This window comes from Ambystoma mexicanum, chromosome 6q (assembly GCF_040938575.1).
Source record: "Ambystoma mexicanum isolate Mex_15411 chromosome 6q, UKY_AmexF1_1, whole genome shotgun sequence".
In the NCBI taxonomy this organism is placed as follows: Eukaryota; Metazoa; Chordata; class Amphibia; order Caudata; family Ambystomatidae; genus Ambystoma; species Ambystoma mexicanum.
In genome coordinates this window covers 61,954,947-61,975,881 of record NC_090937.1, presented here as the reverse complement: position 1 = coordinate 61,975,881, position 20,935 = coordinate 61,954,947, and the positions used below count along the sequence as shown (strand labels likewise).

At 47.8% G+C, this 20,935-nt stretch overlaps 1 protein-coding gene across 1 annotated transcript in view; it reads right to left on the bottom strand.

Moving 5' to 3' along the window:
* POLR1E (RNA polymerase I subunit E) overlaps positions 1–20,935 on the bottom strand; it is a 485,913-nt gene that overhangs the window by 411,209 nt on the left and 53,769 nt on the right. The gene's annotated exons all lie outside the window — the stretch shown is intronic.

Genomic DNA, 20,935 nt, shown 5'->3' with positions numbered 1-20,935 from the left:
GAATATGGATGGACCCCTTTTGTAATGTCGCAGACGGACTAAAAATGGTGGTGTGAAAGGTTTCCCAAAGCAATGCCAGTGGTTCAGATTCATTCAAAACCTTCCACCCATCACTTTTTTGGTGCAATCTCACAGACCAAGCTGCTGAAGCACGCAATATGGTTATAGTCACAGTGTAGCGGAGGAGCTGGGAAGCAGCGTGGAGAGAAGCGTGGGGAGCCATTCCCCACATCTGGAAGAAATAAAGGATAGTGCTACACGTCCGATGCATTTAAAACTCCACAAGCCCATACTAACTGCCCTAACTAACCTGAAACAAGAGACCAATACAGAGAGCTCATTGGTAACATAGTAAAGGGTTTTAGAGCCTATTCCACCATTAAACCAGCTGTAAAAATGCAAACATCCATCAGGATCAAGAGTGACGACCCAGTCCCCAGAGAATCACAGAGGAGGTGGGCATTCCTCCCCCCATCCCTTGGACACAGGGGGAGATTTGGGAATAGCAAGCCAGATGGAATAAGGATGCGATAGAGGTTGTCGAAGAGACTGCCCATTTGGAGGAAGCCAAGGGGAAAGCTGTGTGACCTGGAAAAGAAAAGAAAACACATGGATGTGCTTTGTGGATGACCAACCCTCAGGGAATTAGAAGGTTGAAGACAGAGGCTAAACACCAGTGGCGTTGTGGTGAAAGGGAAGAACCCAGTGCCTTAGGGTTAAAGAATATAATCTACCTGACAAGGACTCTGATTAGAGGAGAAATGCATATTATCATGAGGTGTGAAACCACTGTAAGGCCAAACTTCAACAAGGACACATTGGAAAGTAAGGTCCCAGGAGTGACCTTTTGTGGAACCACTGAAGATGTCATGCTCCAATTGGGACCAATTGTGCAGAACCAATTGCGCAGACCCAGGTCTAAGAGCGACCTACCAAGAATCCACAGGACTAGTAGAAGCCCAGAAGCAACAGAGAACAGACTGAGCAAATTCATACGAGAAAGAGAATTTTGGGAGCCCAAACTCCTGTTGCGAAGTGTGAGGATACCTCTGAAGGTAGAGTGGGCAGATTGAGAAGGAGCCCAGCCGAAGGCCTTCCCAGAAGGACACCTCTGGCTACTGTGGTTTATAGTTTAACATCAGACTTTAAAAGAGTAGGCTTTTATTTTATTAGAATAGGGTCAGCGAGGGAGCTTCAGAACTCAATAAGATTAGAGCTTTAACTTTTCATAGGTCATCACAACTTGGAAATTTCAGTCGTAGATTTGGGGAATTCCAGTGAGGCAAGGATATATTCAGTTAAGGGACTAGATGCTAGACACCTGAAGAAAAGGCAAGTTTGTGTGGAGATCCCGCGAACACAGTTTTGTTTTTGACACAACCCATTTAATTATTACGCCTCCAGGAATTTACCAAACCCAAAAAATCTCTTGGCAAAATAAATTAAAGTGTTTTGGGATCCTCAAAAATAGTTTCACAGGAAACCTTTATTTATCCTACCACAACCTTAAACTGGGAAGCTAGGATCATTCTTGTTTTTCTTCTAATTAGTTCAATTAAGCACATATGGTATAAGGTAGTTTCAGGCGTTTCTATCATTTAACCTCATTAAATGATGTGTTATTGTTTGATGGCTTAATGCGGCAAAAAAATATAGGATTCGCTGTCTGGAGCACTTTTATAGCATTATTTTTCAAAGGGGTACACAGTTTTAAAAAACCACGTACAAAAGCAAGCAGACCCTTTCATGAGATTAGTTCTATGCTGAGACAGCAATTACCTGATCCAAGCGCAAGAGTACTATACATGCATTAACCCATAGTGCAACAGTAACCAAACAGTTTAACTGGAGGCTAACAAATGCACATACAGAAACAATATCAAACTACCATTTAGTAAAAGTGTGATTTAAAAGAACACAAGCAAAAATCCTGGGATAGCAAAGCAAAAGCATCTTATATGCTAATAAGACAATTGTTAAACATGTCCTTATATTGCATTATTTACACAGAGCATTTTTTCTCCAGCCCCCGAGGGAAAGCATTAATTTCCCCTTTCTTACACTGCTGCTATCTTCAATACAGGATTTGGGCCGGAAGTGGAGGGCGGGGACGGGTTTGTGCGCGTGTGCGTGTTTTCATCTGCAAACAGAGGTCAAAATGGGGTCTCTTAAGGGGTTGTATCCACTTTAAGGTGGCTGAGGGGGGTGAGGGGGTGGGTAGGGGAATCTATTTGGATGGCCCTTATATCAAAAATAATGTATGTGACAGCTGGATTGGGTAAACCAGAATTTGCAGTCTAGCTTCATGCTGGTGACACAGACAATCAGTATAGCTTACGAGTCTGAAACTTTGGTCTTTCCAGATGTTTTAGACTACAACTCCCATTGTCGCTAGCCAGGATAGCCAATGGTGTGATGATATGAGATTTATTGTCCAACACATCTAAAAATCTATCTGGGACAGCAAATGAGCTTTCATGCCCATGCCGGCCCAGAGTTCAGATGTCAGCAGATGTAACTAATAGGGATTTTTTTTTTTAAATAAAACCAGCACGACGATATTTCAAAGTCACTAAAAGACAGGGCGGCTACCAGTAGCACTACATCAGACAATGAGATCAGAAGGCGGAGATCTGCTGGACATTGTGCATTGAGTAGAGAATTTCTCAGTAGAAATTAATAACTCCTCATACAGCCATCTCTGAAGAGACCCTTGTCATTCCCAGGAAATTAACTGTTGTGTCGAATCGCTACAAGGAAGAGCAAGGGGAGGCAAGTGGCTGATGGTGGGGTAGATGTGGGGAGGACTGGGGCTGGGGAGCAGGGATTTCTGAAAGGTGGCGCACTGGAAGACTTTTCATGTTTCTAGGGTTTTGATGAAACTGACCAAAAATACAGTTTATAAAAAAAAATAAAAAATAGTTGTGTCGAATCAGTCACCTTTGGTGGCACATACTATGAATTCCTATTTCAGAACTTCAATCATTCCAGACAGCCGGAAACAGGTTTGGGCAACGCCCCTGCTGAAGATGTCTACCTTCGATCCCAATGATTTTTGCAAACTATATGTCTATTCTCAATGTACCATTCATGCTTAAAATTCACCATAAAGCTGTAAAAATGTAGCTGCAGGAACATTTGGAAATGAAACAACTCCTAGGTTTTATCCTTTTTAAAGTACAGAAATGGTCCTTCTTAATGTTAGGGACGCCCTTTTGGAAATCACAGACGGAGGACATACAGGCAGGTTGATGCTCTTCGATCTGTCAGCAGACTGACACACTCACACCACTCTACCTCCAACTTTCACTTACAAAACATCTTCCTTCACGAGCTCTCCGCTCATCCACCTCTAACTCTCTGAGGATAAGACGTTTCTCCAAGCAGAGAGTGGGGGCAGATCTCTCTCCTCGGCTGGGGCCACCCTCTGGAACAGCCTCCCTGCCTCTCTCAAACTTGAGCAGAACCACCTCCGGTTCCGGAAGCAACTCAACACCTTCCTTTTCGCTTCCGCTTTCTCTCTTCCTCTCCCCTGCTGACGTACCCGACTGTTCAGCACACTGGTCACCTAGATACCCTCTCAACTAAGGCCCAGGCTCCTGCATGTTCAGTTGCCCTCACACTGCCTCCGGGTTCCCTCAGCACTTAAGGGTCTGTGTATGTAACCCTACAGTCCCTTCTCTCTATACTTCTGAGCCACCCACTGGGTGGCAAGTTACCTGCACTCCTCCCTTCTCACCCGCCACATCTCGCCTTCTCTTCCCCACACTTGCGCGATCTGAATGACACAAGGCCTATTAAGATAATTGTTTTATCCTCCCTTTGTTTCGCACTCCTTGTCTTGTCATGCCTAGAAACACTTGTGTACAGGCGCGTTATAAATGTCATATCATATAATATTATTGGAACTGTTGGCAGTCAAAGCGGCAGTATCAGAGATGGGAGATACCGGTTTGAGTCTTTCCTGTCCGTTAAGACAATCCAGAGTCAAAGTATGGTCCTGCATGTCAGTTCCCAAAATGGTGACATGTGTTATGCCACAAGGTTCATGTATTTCAAGTTCGAAAAGGGACATCAACAGGGCGTGACTAATACTATATACCCTATACCCATGTTCCCTCACGCGTGGAGGTCCCTCGATAATTTGTTTCTGACAAGAGGGAGTTTAAGTTGTAAGCAAGAAGTGTAGGTAGAGACCATGAGGTGTGAAAGATCCATGCTTCTTTCACAAGCAAATTCTACTCCAATAGGGGAGGAAGGGCGGGTGCATGTGAATCTAAGCAGATACAAGAAATATGATTACGGTGAGTAAAGTAGCCCTTGTGAGGCTCGTGGATCTGCTTAGAATCACACACTCTGCATAGATTAGCAAGCAGTACTAGTAGACAGGGGTGAGTTATTAGAAGGTAGCGCTGCAATGAGCAACGCTTGTCCCACCAGTGTATCACCCCTGAAATGTGTGACCAGACAGTAATATTGGGTGAAGGTGTGTACTGAACTCCAGTGGCAGCCTTGCAAATGGCATCTAGAGGCACGTTTGCTATGAAGGCTTAAGTTACCCCAGTGACTCAAGTTGAGTGTGCTCTGGGCTTAAAGGGCAATGTTCTCTTGGCAAGAGAGTAACAGAGTTGGATGCAGTTGACAATCCATTGCTGCTTTAGAAATGGGCCCCCTTCTCTTTCAGCGGCTACAGATACAAAGAAATGATCTGTCTTCCTGATCGACGTAGTCTTTTGAAGGTAGAACATGACAGCTCTGCGTGCTTCCAGTGTATGTAGACTTCTTTCTGCTGCGTTTGTTGGGTTTTGGAAGAAGGCAGGAAGCTCTATAGTTTGATTAACATGGACTTTTGATATGAATTTGGTTGAGAAGCGAGGATGTGTGTGTAGCACCACCTTGTCTTTGTGTACAACTATGAAGGGATCTTGTACTGACAGAGCTTGTAGTTCGCTAGCCCTTCTGATGGTGGTAACGGCTATGAGGAAGGCCGTCTTGTACGTTAGATGTTTAAGGCTGGCCTTGTGCATAGGCTCGAAAGAGGCCCCCATGAGTCCTGCGAGTATGACATTGAGGTCCTAGCCAGGAATAGGATTAGAAATGCGAGGGTACTGCTTTTTGACACCCTCCATCAAAGCCTCAACTGTGGGCACCTTGCACCTTAACATTTTATTCTGAGACGTGGTGTAAGCGGAGAGAGTTGCTAGGTGTACTTTGAGTGAGTTAAAGACTAATCCTGAGTCAAGTAGGTAGAGCAGGTAGTTGACTAAATTGGTTGGTGAACAGTAGGCTGGATTGAGAGACTGTTCTGCACCATAACACAGTGTTTCCATTTGTTAAAATAGCAGTGCCTTGTGTTAGGCGTGCGTGCCTCCTTCAGTATTTCCATGCACCTTTGGTTTAGGTAAAGGTGACCAATTTCTATGACCTCAGGAGGGAAGGTGCTAAGTTCAGCTTCTGAGTGCATGGGTGCAGCGTCGTTCCCCTGATCGTGGGTCAACAGGTTGTCCATGCAGGGTAGTTTCATGGGAAGACACAGGGACATCATTTGTAGGTGTGAGAACCAGGTCTGGCAGGGCCACATTTAGCTAGTAGGATCCGTGTTATTTGCCCCCGGTGTAGCTTGAGGACTATTTTGTTATGAAGAGGGGTCAAGGGAAAAGTGCATGTAAATTTCACTGACCATTATGTCAGAAGTGCATTCCCCTTGGAGCCTTTCTGGGGAAACCTAGACGTGTAATCATGCCATTATGTGTTTTACAGGGTTGCGAAAAGGTCCATCTCGGGTAACCCCTAGTTTGAGAAGACTTCGTATTGCACGTCTGTGTTTAGTTGCCATTTATGCTCTGAGGGTAGCATTGTACTTCTGCTTAGTGCGTCTGCCAGAGAATTGAGTTCCCCTTGAACATGTTGTGCCACTAGACACATGTTCTGGGCTAGTTTGGACAGCCCTGGAGAATGTGTACCCCCCTGTTTGTTTACATAAAACTTGTCTGTGGTACTGTCCGTAAGGACTAGGACTGTTTCGTGTGCTAGCTGAGTCTTGAAGTGCTTTGAGAATCACTAGTACTTCAAGAAGGTTGATATGCTTCCTGGTTAGCACCTGTGTCCACAGGCTGTGAGCAGTCCAATACAGGAAGTGAGCGGCCCACCCAGTCATGGATGAGTTTGTTGCGAGAGTGGCCTTGATCGCTGGTGTGTGTAAAAGCTGTTCCTTTAGCAGATGGACTCATAACCCGCTTGCTTGCGACCATTGTTTCACTAGCCACCCTTGCATGCATAGTCTGGCGTGAGGCAATAGGTATTTGCAGGAAGCCATAATTCCCAGCAGGCGCATGGCCTTTCGTGCCGTCACCTGACGACCAGGTATGTTATGAGGTGTTTGAAACAGCATATTTCGGAGGGGTATAACTAGGTTGACGTCTGTTTTGATTAGTGTCCCCAGAAATTGCTTTCCTTGGCTGGGCACGAGACTTGACTTCTTTTCATTAATGGAGAAGCACAATTGGAACAGCAGATTGATTGTTTGCTGCATGTTTTGAAGGCACCTTTGGAGAGAGTCCCCAGTAATTAGCCATGCTTCCAAGTAAGGGTACGCCGGAATGGACTGCCTTTGCAAGTGGGCAACCACCACTGCTAGGACCTTGGTGAATACCCTAGGGACTGCTGCAATGCCGAATGGTAGCACCTTGAATTGGTAGTGCTCGCTTTAGAATTTGAATCTGAGGTATTTGTTGTGCATTGGCAACATTGAAATTTGAAAGTATGCATCTTTCATGTCCAATGTTGCAATGTAATCCCGTATTTTAAATAGTTGGATGACTTCCTGCAACGTTGTCATTCTGAATTTTTGTGGTTTGACATAGGTGTTTGCAGGGTGCAGGTCCAGCACTGGGCACTCTATTAGATATTTCTTTGGAACAAGGAAATACGTTGAATAAATACCTTGATTTTCTTCCATTAAGGGGACCAGCTCGATTGGCTCCTTTCTGTATTAGGATTTGGATCTCATTGAGGATGTGGAGGTGTTCAGAGGACATTTGTCCTACACGCAGTGGATGGTGGAGAGGTGTTCCGAGAACTCTACCAAGGATTCTTTGACCACTGTATGGAGGACCCATCGATCCGACGTTATTCCCTCCCATTGCTGGGCGAAGAGGGTTATGCGGCCGTCGACTGGGGACGCATTAGAGGGAACATAGATCGGTCTGTCATTTGAAGGCAGAGGTTTCTGTGCCCTCAGAGGCTGCAGCTCTGACTCGTCCTTTCCCACAGTGAAAAGCACACTGCTGGTAGGACGTCTGAACATGCAGACTGTAAAAGGGGACACCAGACTTGCTTGCTCCGGCTTGGCCTTGTTTTCCTGAGGGTGTGTTTAACGCTCCCCTCGGAACATAGTCCTTCACGCGTCGAGGTACCACAGATTGTTTCTGATATGAGGTTGCATGAAGTCTAGCCTGAGTACGGATGTGATGAAGTAGAAACCGATTCTTGTGAAGGTTTCCTGGGTGGTAGGGCTGGGGCAGGGACAGAAGGTGTCGACACTGGGGGAGGAATAGGAGGCTGCTCAGCAGGCCTTGAGGGAGTGGACAGCTTAATCATGAAGTCCACAAAGAATTACATTTTAACCATGTTGTCCTGAAATTATGATAATTATGATTAGGTCCAGGGGATAGCAGACATGATGGCTCTTGTTGGCTCTGCAGTGACCTTTGGGGTTACAGGAGGTGTTTCAAGCAGACAAATAGCAACAGGGTTGTTATCGGGGATCTGCCTAGGGTGCTTTTTATTGGGGGCTGAAGAAAGAGGTGAGGATTCATCCTCCGTGTCCAGAGGCTTGAGAGGCCCGTTTACCCTGAGCAGAATGTAAATTGTGTTTCTTTGGCGGCTGTTTCGACATCTTCGCCACAGCCTTCAAATGGGGTTTATGCGCGGCCTTTGCCGGAGTATCTGCATGATCATCTTGTGGTAAGCACGTAGGCGGAACTACAGAGGGCGCAGTCAGCGTTAGGTCAGTGGGCTGAGAGACGCCAACCGACGGTGTGCAGCCCTCCGATGACGGACCCGGCTGGGGGGGGATGTGTTGATGGGAGGAAGTGTGTGCATGTACGCTGACGTCGCTAGAGGCCTGCCTCATCGCAGAGCGATGCGACTGCTTGTTGAGGCTCGGGACAGGCGTGCAGGAACTAGATTGTTCCATGGTAGTATCCTCGATCTCCAAATCAGAGTCTCGGCTGCTGCGGCCTTCGTGGTCTAACTCGAAAATCTCAGCAGCTGTTTCTGACTCCGCCGACATGGTGTATGCCACCCATCGCTGGGTCCGATGCTCCTTTAGGGTCTTGGGCCTAAAGAGCTTGAATGCTGCGCAACGGGATTCGAGGTGGTCACGTGTAAGGCAGCGGTTGCAAACTCTGTTTGTCGACCCACAGGAATGTTCTGTTGCACTTGGAACAGAATTTAAAAGGGGTGAGCTCCACAGTGGAAGGAAGACACAGAGGCAGCAGGACAACGCGAGTAGGGGCAGGAAATGGGGGTATGCATTTTTTAACGAAGAAGAATCAGTACCCCATATCCCTACTGGGTAGGCCTAAGCCCGGTGTAGACTGAAGCCCCTTGTCGAACAGAACCTCAGAAGCCGGGAACAGCAGTCAAGATGTCCCGGGGAAACAGCTGTCAAATTTGTGCTAACGCAAACAGAAGCGGTTGGATGAGTTTAACGGTTAAAGTAGCTCAAGCTACGGACTACGCGAAATAACTTGCCACGATGGCAGAATAAAATAATCTGAGGGACCTTGACGCGTGAGGGATCATGGGGACAGGGTATGTCACACTAGGGATAGTATTACAGTCACGCCTTGTTAACTTCCCCTTTTCGAACTTCAAAAACTTCAATTGCAATACTCTGCATCTTCCACTAGATGTCGGCCTATCCAGAGTATGTGATTCTAAGCAGATCCACAAGACTCAAATAAATATATCTGGGATACAGTACTCACCATAATCGTACTTCTGATGCGTATATCTGCTTAGAGTCACATGCTCTGCATAGTGCGACATCTAATGGTAGTCGCTGAGTATTACACTATTTGTTTTTGAAACTCAAAAACAGACGTCGACGGGGCAGGTTCGCAGTACTATTCCTAGTGTGACGTGTACTGTAACTGTACTCATGATCCTTCACGCATCGAGGTCCGTCAGATTGTTTCTGACATCGAGGTCCGTCAGATTGTTTCTGACATGAGGTTGCATGAAGTGTAGCGCGAGTACAGAAGTGATAAAGCAGAAACAGTGAAAGAACAGAAAACGTCTATGCGCCTTTTGACTCCAAAGGGGAGGAAGGGTGGGCGCATGTGAATCAAAGCAGATGCAAGCATCAGAAATTAGATTATGGCGAGTAATGTATCCGTTCTGAAGCTTGTGGATCTGCTGAGATTGCATGCTCTGCAGAATCTGGAAAAAGAAGTGGGATGTGAGAAGGTACAGCGGCAAGTAGACATTTTAGAACTGCTTGTCGTACCCGTGAATCTGCTTTAGAGTTGAGTGTCAATGCAAAAATGCTGTGTGAATGTATGACTACAAATCCATGTAGCTGCTTTGCAAATGCCGTCAAGGGGGGACGTTTGCAATGAAGGCCAAGGTAGCTGCGGTACCTCTGGTAGAGTGAGCCCTGGGAGTGAAAGCTAAAACTTTTTTGGATAGGGAATAGCAGAATTATTTGCACTTGACTATCAATCTGGAGATGGCATTTTTTGCTTTATGAATGCCTTCTCTCCCAGGTGCTATGGAAACAAAGCGTTGGTCTGTTTTCCTTAGGGGTTTAGTTTTGTTTACACAGTACAAGACATCCCTCCATACATCTAGTGTAAGGAAGCTTCTTTCAGCTGAGTTTGATGGATTTTGAAAGAATGTAGGAAGTTCGATAGATTGATTAACATGGAACTTTGAAATTAACGTAGGTGAAAACCTAGGGTGTGTTCTGAGGACAACTTTGTCCTTGTGAATTATGAAGAAAGATTCTTGAACAGTGCATGCATTGCATGCATAACAACAGTTTCCTACCACTTACCTTTCACACTTCATAGATCACATTACTTAAAAAAGGAAAAAATGCGTGTGCATTGACAGCAGTAACATTCATAAATGCGCATAAGGGAATTAAAGACCTGAAACAATGGCTCCACTCATGTAGCAAGCATATATATGCAGAGAAGTCCATGCAAATGCACACACAAACATTCTGCTTTGCACTCTGCACCTTTTTGTCATCCTTCCACAATGCGAAGTACTCCATTTTGAAAGTAAATGGTCCTACACTAATACACACACGTGTTCAATAAGACGTCATACAATACACTCCACTTCCTGCCAAACCATCCCCCTAGAGTTTTAAAGAATGTATTGTACACATTAAAGCACTATGTTAATGTTAAAGGACATTTGTACCACGCACTATCACCACCGGAGTGGTCCCCTGGCGGCTCTGAAAGAGGGAGGTAGGGCAAGTTAGTGGGAGGAAGCAGGAAAAGTGCAAGAGAGCAGTGATGTGCTGTTGGCGGCCTCAGCCAGTGGGTACGTTGGGTGGGACTGGGGCGTTTGCGGCCGGTAGACATCATGTACGGTTGTGCGAGTCTGTGTGTGTTTTTGGTTTGTTGTTGCAATGTAGTGAAGTTTGTGCAGTTTGTTGTGCTGTAGGTTCGTGGTTGTGTTTGGTTCGGAGTTTGTGAGAGGTGTATGCAGAGGGGGAAATTGTTAGTGGAATTGGTTATTTGGCATCTCTGTCCTCAATTGAGGCATTGGGTTTGCATAGTCTCTCCCGATGCGCCTCTGGCCTGGGACAGGTCTGGTATTCAAGGTTTCTTTTTACATCTGGCCTCCATCCCCACCTGTCCTCCCTTCCTACTCCTGTGGCCAGTGCACTAGTCAATGTCCACAACTCAGGTGGTGTGGCGATTGCCCATATCTCGACAATTTCCCAGCATTGTGGAACCTGGTAGCAACTAAGCGGCGGGTGAAGATGTTGGGAGGGATTGTCCAGCATTAAAGTTTACTGTACTATAGTTCTGACTTGCAAGGGACTGCCCTCAAAAGGACAGACTGGCATTACCTCCCCTTTGGGGGTAAGGTTTTTGAGTAATTTGTTTAAGAGTCTCATGCCCTTTCTTTGGCAACAGCTACCACACACTGTAACTCTGTAGAAAGCAACGCAGAAATAGAGCCACGCAACCTAAAAACATAGAAAATAGCCATCCACTGCAAGCAGAACTTCTACAGAAAGTTGAAAGAGAAGAGCTAATCCAGTCATTAAGCAAAACGGATGCATATACCAGTAAAGACAGTGTACTTCATCTGTCAAAATGTGAGAATGAAAAGAAAATCACTAAAAACAGTGCAACGCGCACTACTGCCAACAGAGCAGATACAAATGGTAATGTAACCACAAGGAAGCATTCCAAAAAAAATTATTTTACAAAAAATGTTCCACCACAGAGTCCTTCTGAACCTTATAAGAGGGCAGAAATCACGACCAACTCTCAAAACCTACCGCAGAAAAGTCATCCTGGAAGCTCTTGTAGACAGTGCAAAGATCGTGAAACAGAAATGGTTTATAATAATTTTGAACAGAATGAAACCACTAGTATCATTAATTGGTAAATAAGCACTATTTCGAAACAAACGCAATATCAGCGCACATACCTTTGGCCACATTTGTACAGGTGAGTGGAGTCACACCACCAACACCGAGCCATACTTCAATGAAGAATCATACAAACAAATCAAATTGCCTTACATCTGAGTGAACAAAGGTATGAAAAGGTACACAATGCCAGAATTGAAGAAACACTGCTTTCAGAAATATCCCCATCAAACTTAGATGTCACTCTCCATTCCACCAAACCAACAGGCCTCACCTACAAATGGCTTTGCACGTCAATGCGTAACATTCGCCAAAGCTTAAATCTTTGCAGCAATTCCGCAATCAGTATGTCAAAGGCAACGAGAAAAAAAATAAAAATACTACCAACTATGGACTCCTGTCCAGTGCGCAACTACACAGGGATAGGACATTCCTTAGCCTGCATTTCTGGACCTGCTTGCAAAGGCACCTTCCACTGTGTCAAAATGTTAGCAACACACCATTCAACAGTCAAATCTGGTTTACAAATTGTACTATGCAAAAAGTCCAGCTTTCGCACTGCAACATTTAAATAATATTCTCCTACACGGTACAGCCAAATAAGTGCTTGAAGAAAGATCACATCCAAAGGAAATATTGTGGAACCGAAGAGCACTTTTTTCAGACAACAGTACTGACAACATTGGAGCCATCAACTTTTTAAATCACACATACAGAAAAGAAATACAAAAGTTCAAAAGCACATCTGCTGAAATGCCAAACCATGTATGTGTGTGTTGTCGTAGAACTTTATATAGAAAGAGCATCAAAACTGTAGATATAATGCACACAACAGAAGGCAATGAGGAATCCCAATAGTTTCAATTAGCTATGTACCTTATAGCTGAAAACAAATACAAAATTACGAACACCTCCATACTGTGCAAATACTGCACTGCAAAACTTGATAATAACGAAAGCCCTTCACGGGCAAGCAGCAATAATTTGGAAGCATTTCCACTGCCAAATGCACTGCAGCAGCTTAATTTGTATGAGAGCATTATAATCCAAACAGTGCACCAATTTAAAGCAATAATACGACTTCATCCCAATACTGCAAAATTGGCTCCCACCGAATTTTGAGAGGCATTTGTGGGAAAGTAGTTTATTTACCATTAGATCTCAAAGAAAATTTAGACACTCTACAAGCGCAAAGGCCAATGTACAAATCTTTGATTATCCTGGTAAATGGTGTACCTACAAAAGACAAAAAATGTTGGCAGCAACTAGTGGACTTAAGCAAAGTTAGGGAAAGCCTTACAATACCTTAAACAAAACAATCAGTACTGCAAGGAAATAAACATTGAAGAAAAACGGAGAGAAACAACTGAAATAATTCAGGACTCCTCAACTGGCCAATTTGAACCTCTAGATCCTAGTGCTGCCTCCAATATTTAAACCACTATACAATTTACCCACTGCACTCCAAAGACACCAAAGACGATGCACTAGAAACATATCAAATGAGGCAAGCCAAAGGAGCAGCAATGAGTATATGGGGAAAAAGGTGTAGAAGCACAAGCCTTTCCTCTACTCTTCCCGACTGGAAAAGGTGGAAGATATGATGAAAGATGCACACAAATAACAGCATCAGAATACTGTTGTTTACAAATGTATTCTGAAGACCCTAGATTTAGACAGAACATGGAGTACATATTCCACTTCCTCTTTAAAAGTGAACTGGCAACGCTGTGCTATGGAGTTGCCCACACATTGAAAACAGGTTCCTATTTTCAAAACATCTCTGCTACACAGCTACTTCAAAAGGTGCAAGAGAAGGACACATTTTTGCAGTCAAGTATTACAAATTGCTTGGGAAACACGCTGGGTACGAAAGAGTACTGGTTCCGACGGCACACAGATATACGGTGTATGCTACGCAAACTTGGGACACCCACATTGCATAGCAAACCAAAACAGGTGTAGACATGAAAACAGGAGAACTTTTCTCTCACGGTACTTCCATCATTGCTTCCTTGCCATGCTGCACTTCATTTGCAATAAAGCACTCCCTCCCCTCAGAGAAGTGGAACACTTCTTTTAGAGAAAAGAATATCAAGCCAGAGGAGCACCACACACATGTTTTTGTGGATTAACAATGCTCCTAATTTTGGTGCGGAGAGTGATGAAACTGTTTTCCAGTTCATTCACAAATCTGTCACTTGCGAAATCCCATCGGAAAGTACACATAGTGACCTACAAGCACAAATTTTGCAATTCCAAAGACACAAGTGTGGCAAGTATTCTCGACGCAAATATAAGAACAGAGGCAAATACAACACCAAATGCCGCTTTGGTTTCCCTAGACCAGTTTCAACAACAGGGCAAGTAAACAGCTTCATGTCTTCGGTTCGACACAGTGTAAAAGGAAAATCTCCTAAGAACACATACTCCATAAAAAAAAGAGCGAAGAATCAAAGTCCACCAATGATTACAATGCAATAATTGCCCTCCTAGTGAATGCTAATGTTGATGTACAGTACATTGCAGACAATTCCACTGCAGTTGCACAATATGTCACAGCCTACTTAACCAACCAAACAAGAGAAAAGGAGCTCAAAGACCTCTGGGATGACATATCATCTGACAAAACACAGGCACAAAAATTGTACAGCTTTGGCATAAAAATGCTTTCCCATGGAGAATTTGGCTGCTACGAAGAAGCAGACCGGGAAATCTGAAAACAGTGTGGCTAAGCCTTGGTCCAGCTGCATCCAGAAAAAGAGTACTTAAATCGTACAAAGGCATACAAACAATAGCCAAAAATCGATCCCAACAGCCAGGACATTTTGAAGAACAACTTATTGAACACATACTTACGGAACAGTAGCATACAAAAATAACATTAAACAAGAGGAGAAAAAGGTAGATACAGAGTGGAAAGTTGTGAAGGCAGCCTGGAGAAACTTACCAAACGCAGCCTAATTAAATCATATGAAATGGTCATTAAAAACTCGACAGAGGGTGTGGCCTGGAGCGCCAGCGATGAGGCAGCTCCTTTGATGGCCTCCGCATGGATCCGCGGCTAAGCCCTAATTCTGCCCGTTTCCAGCCAGGTTCGTGAGCGAGCCTTCAGCTGCTGAGGTCCCGGGCTACAGATGACAGCGTTTGGAGTGCATAACGCTCTGGCTAACCATGAAAACGCGACGGGGAGCTTGGACGCCCACACCCGTACTACGGCCCAAAATGGCGGGCGCATCTCTGCGACGAATCCCAAGCTGGCGGCTGGGACTCATCAGCCCTGAGCCGCATCTGATACGGGGGGCCCACGTATGAGGCCTGCACCATCCGACATCCTGCAGCGGGACGCCGCCCCCCCCCCACCCCTCTGTGCTTGATCCTTGACGCTGCGAGGCCCGCTGCTGGAGCTCTGGAGACTTCCTGCCAGTTGCTGCACCACCAGTGGCTGAGGCCCTGTGGGCCTTGGACTGATCTCCGAGCCGGAGGCTTACCCACCGCCCGCCTCCAGCGGCGGCCCCGCTGGTGTCTCCGTTATCTCTGTGGGACCCTTGCGGGGGCTTTCCCCTGCCCTACACCAGCACCCTCTTCGATTCCTAGGGCGCCCCTGCCCGCCTTCTGCCTGCTGCTCCCGGGGGTGAGGCCCTCCCTCCCCCGGCTACCATCGGAGGCCCTCCAGCTACAGCGTGACCCCGGCTCGTGTGGGGGCCACGCACATCGCCTAGGTGAGATTGGCGGCCCCTCAGCATACCTGCTCCCAGCCTCTCCTGGGGTCGCTCTGGGGCCCACTGCAACACCCCGCCCCCCTTGGGAGCCTATTGTTCCTCCCAGACCCCACCTGGTCAGAAGACCCTCAATCCCACTAGCCCTGACCCCATACGGAGTGTGTCACCCCCTTTGAGTTCCTGGGGCGCCCCTGCCCACGTCTCCTTGCCACCGGCTGGGGGTGGCGGTCTCCGCCGCTATATTCCTAAGCGGCCACCCATCTTGCTGGATTGCTGAACCACAAGGAACTGTGCCGCTTCGTGAGACTCTGGAAGCTTAACCTGTCTGCTCCACCGCCTGGGACACCCTGGCCCTAGCCATCCCATACATCTGTTTGGCCGCCTTCTTCTGCCTTCCGTGGAAGGTGGACACGAGACTCACCCTTGGGCGACGTCCTCTTGCCTCAGAGCCATGACCAAAGCACTAAAGCTCCCTAAATCGACCGACATCTCTACCATGCTGCAAGCCTCGGAGAGGGGTAAGAAAGCAGACCCCCCCGAAACGTACTCCCCAGAAGCCGGCCAACGGCAGGGGGGACACTTGCGACTAAGGAGGATCTCCAAGCCTTCATGAGCGATATTAAATCGGAATTTAGAGCCTGCATGACGGAACTCACCGCCAAACTGGAACAGACATAACAAAGAGTCGCAGGCATAGAACAGAGGGTTGGGGAGGTCGAGGACCGAACCACGGACCACTCCACCTCGCTAACGGAAATTCAACGTGCCGTCCAGTCGCTAGTGGCGAGAACCGAAATCCTTGAACATAAGCAGGAGGACATGGAAAACCAATCTCGCCGCAACAACCTGCGCCTCCGCCTGGGTGCCCGCTTCAATCTCCAATCGGGAGCTCCCTGAATATGTCAGCACCTTCTTTCAATCTCTCCTGCCAGACTTGGATGAGACCCAACTCCTGCTGGATCGGACCCACAGGCTGCGCCCTCGCCGGGGTATCGACTCGGACCCCCCCCGGATGTGATCACTAGGGTCCACTTCTACACCACCAAGGAGGTCATAGCAGCTCTCACGTCCATGGCTGACCTAACTCCCCACGACACCCCTCCCCCCAGCAAGTGGATCTTCTGGACCAACCTTCGCATCTGAAGCTTAAGTTCACCACCTTGAACGTTAGGGGCCTGAACTACCCCCCTCCGAAGAGGAAATCAATTCTACAGAGGCTACAGGACGACGGGACCTCGATTGCCATCTTGCAAGAGACACATTTGATTCCGGTGGACTTTCCTCGCTTATGAAGCAGATTCTTTCCGCTACAATTCCTCGCCTCTAACGGAACTAAGAAGGGAGGCACCGCTATTTTATTTGCGAAAGACCTAAAGCCCCAGATCCTTGACTCACGACGATGCCAAGAGGGTCACTTCATTGCAATCAAATGCAGCTCTATACCCTCATCTCGGTGTACGCTCCGAACGAATACCAGGACCTAGAGGACTCCCTCCTCCCATTCATTGAGGGGCATGTCGTCATGGGAGGAGACTTTAACGGGGCCCCAGACCTCCTCAAGGACAGGTCCCACCCCCTCCCATCCCCCACATTATCCCCCCCCCCCCCCCCCCCCCGACACCCAGAGACCTGAAGTTGGCCACTGGCCTGCTCCACCTATTTCACACGCTGAACATTGTAGACTCTTGGAGGGTACTGTCCCCGGATGAAAGGGACTTCACCTTCTACACATATGTGCACCGTACTTTCTCTAGAATTGACCTGATCTTGAACTCCCCACAGATCCTGACTTTCACTGATGATGTGGTAATTGGCCTCGGGATCCTCTAGGATCATGCCCCAGTTACATTGACCTTGCGGTCCCATGACCCGGAGCCCCCTCCACGCCGCTGGTGGTGCTTTTATGACCCTATTCTGGGGGACATGGTTGTGAGAGACTCAATTGCCAGCTGCATCAAGAATTTTTTCGCTGAAAACCGGGACGAGGACACTTCCCCGGCCAACACCTGGGATGCCATGAAAGCGGTCCTTAGAGAAGAGCTGATCGCCCAAGGTGCCGCATTCCACAAAAGAAAGCAGGCAACCCGAGCCGTCCTGGAGGCTGAGGTCTGTGAAGCTGAGGCTACTCACAAAAGGAAGGGCTGGGCCCCCAAATCTTACAGGATCCTACAAATGGCTAGGAAAAAGCTGGAAGCTCACTACGCTGAGGCTGCGGCGAATCTGCTAACCAGAACCAAGCAATGGTACTACGCCCACAACAATAAGGCCAACAAACTCTTGGTGAACAAACTGGCAAAGGTGAAGTGTAGTAATGCCATCCTGGGCCTCCGTGGTCCACTACGCGGACCACAAGAAAGTAAGCTTGGCAACCGCCCACCACCTGGAAATAATGACGGCGGCCCCAAAGGATCCGACCAAGCAACGTTCATACATTCGAGAGGCCGCCCTCCCGCACCTGTCCTCGGCGGCCAGGGAAGACCTTGAAGCGCCGATTACGACCGAGGAGGTGGAGGCAGCCATTAAGAGCCTAAAATCTAGAGCCCCGGGCCCGGATGGATTCTCCACCCGCTTCTACAAAATCTTTTGGCCCAAATTAGTGGCCCCCCTGGCCCGCCTCTACAACTCATTTGTGGCCACTGGAACGGTCACGCCAACAATGCAAGAATCTATCACAGTCCTTATCCCCAAGCCTGGGAAGGACCCCCACGACATGAACTCATATCGACCCATTGCCTTGCTGAATCTGGATGCCAATATATACTCCAAGATCCTGGCCAATCGTCTAGCACCTATCCTCCCGAACATCATAGACCCGGATCAAACAGGCTTTATTCACCACAGGTCGACGAAAGACAACATCCGCAGAGCTCTGGACCTAATTGAGATCGCCACTCGGGACTCCCAACAACTAGCTTTACTGGCGCTGGACGCAACCAAAGCGTTCAACAAGGTGGACAGGTCTCATCTGCGCCTCACTCTAGAGGCCTTTAGCTTTGGCCCGACCTTCCAGAAAATGATCTTTGCGAACTACCAGGCCCCTAGGACCAGGCTGCGAATTAACGGCCGCTTATCGGACTCGATCTCCCTCACGTGCGGAACGAGACGGGGATGTCCTCTGTCCACCTTGCTCTTTGCTTTGGCCATGGAGCCGTTGGCTCAACGAGTCCGGAAAACCCCCCGAATCAGTGGCCTGAGTACTGGCTCTGCGCAACATAAAGTGGCCCTCTATGCGGATGATGTTCTGCTCACCATTACAAACATTGAGGGATCCATGAGGGAGGCCTTAATTGAAATCCATAACTTTGGGATGGTCTTGGGATTCGCGATTAACTTCCAAAAGTCAGCGGTGCAGGGAGTGGGTTTGACCCCTGCTGAACTAGAGTCCTTGAAGGAGAGAGGTCCTTTCCAGTGGAGCATCAAATCGATCCCCTACCCGGGGGTTCAGATCCCCGCACATCCAACGAAGTCTATCGGGCGAACTTCCCGTCACTCTTCGAGGAACTAGAAAAGGATCTGACCCGCTGGCAATCACAAGAGATCTCCCTTCTAGGCCGCATCACGGCATGCAAAATGAACTTACTTCCTTGCTTCCTCTATGCCTGTGCCGCCCTACCGATCACCATTCCGCTCCCCCCCCCCTACAGCGGCTCCAAAGAAAGATGGTGGACTTCATCTGGAGGGGGAAGAAAGCGCGCATCCCACGGAGAACAATGATGGCTAGCACGAGACTGGGAGGCCTGGGGGTACGCGACCTCCTTAAATACCAAATGGCGGCGCAACTAGCCCACCTCCAAGCATGGGGGCTTGCTACAGGTCAGCCGAAATGGGTGGAAATCGAAGAATCCTGCCTCTCTCCCCCCCTTCGCTTCCTCCCGTTCCTACCTACAGCCTTACGTGGAAGTTGGCCGGGCACTCTAACAGCCACAAAACAAACGATAAAGGCTTGGGAGTGGGCTTGCAAACACTGGGGTGTCCCAGGAGACCTGGGTGTGCTCGCCCCAATCTTCCTCAACCCGGCCTTTTCCCCCGGGGCCCATCCCAAAAACTTTAGAAACTGGGTCGCAGGGGGCCTCACCACTCTGGGACAGCTCTTCGAGGGGAATTCCCCCCCTAACCTTTGAACGCTGCAAGATGACTTTCCAGTTAGCGCAAACAGATAGGCATTCCGACGCCCAACTTAGGGACTGGTGCTCCCACCCACAGACCCATGCGGCGGCCACAAGACCCCTGACCTCACTAGAGCGGACGGTGAACGACCTACCGGCCCGGGGAAGGATCTCTGTCCTATATAGACTGTTGAAGGAGGACCACCTCCAGTTTAGGCCTTCCTACATGTCTCAATGGGAAACGGACCTCGGACACACCATTGAGGATCACACGTGGGTGGACATCTGGACAAGAACGCGGATGACATACCTCTACATTACCAACCGGGAGTGTGTCCATAAGCTACTACTGTTAATGTTAAAGGATATTTGTACCGTGCACTATCACCACCGAAGTGGTTCCCTGGCGCTCTGGTGGCTCTGAGAAAGGTAGAGGGGGGGGGGTGAGTTAGTGGGAATGAGCTGGAAAAGTGCAAGATAGCAGTGATGTGCTGTTGGCAGCCTCAGCCCGGTGGGTCCGTTGGCTGGGCTTGGGGTGTTTTTCGGTTGGTAGTCGTTGTGCGCTGTTGTGCAAGCCTATGTGTGGTTTGTTTTGTTGTTGCAGTGTAGTGAAGTTTGTGCGGTTTGCTGCGTTTAAGGCTTGTGGTTGTGTTTGGTTTGAGTGGTATATGCAGAGGAGTGAAATTGTTAGTGGGTTGGTTATTGATTAATGATTGCACGCTTGGTCTAGGCAGGAGAGTCGTATATCAATCATTGAATAACATCTATCTAGATGCGACGCAGGCTATGTTGAGGATTCCAACTAAGTGCAGCATATGCTGACATTTGCAATTCTATCTAGATGTGGCCCATGCTAAGCTTAGGAGTTCCCTCTATGTGTGCACATGCTAACATTCACAATTCTATCTAGATGCAAGGCAGGCTATGTTGAGGATTCCAACTAAGTGCGGCATATGCTTATCCGACTTCTGGAAGCGCTTTGTCCGGTCCAGGTAAAATCTTAAAGCACACCTGACATCCAGACAGTGAAATACCTTTTGAGCCTCATCCTTTGGATCTGCAAAGAATGTTGGAAGTTCTCCTCGTTAAAGTGAAAGGATGACACGACCTTAGGGAGAAATGCAGGGTGCGTCCTAAGCACCATCTTGTCGCAGTGAAATGTGGTATAGGGCTCTGAAGCCACCAGCGCCTCCATTCACTTATCTGGAGTGCTGAGGTAAGGCAAACTACAGTAGGGCATGTTTTATAGTAACCAGCCCGATATCTGCTGATGCCATGGGTTTGAAGGGCTTGTGGGCCAGGGCGCCCAGCACCAAGTTAAGGTCCCACACCGCATGTGGATGCTTGACCAGAGAAGATGTCCCCAGAGTTCTTGTAGGCCCCTATGGCCGCTAGATACACACGGCAGGTGTCTACCTGCACACCTGAGTGAGCCAGATGCACAGAGAAGGATAACAAATCATCCAGTGAGCATG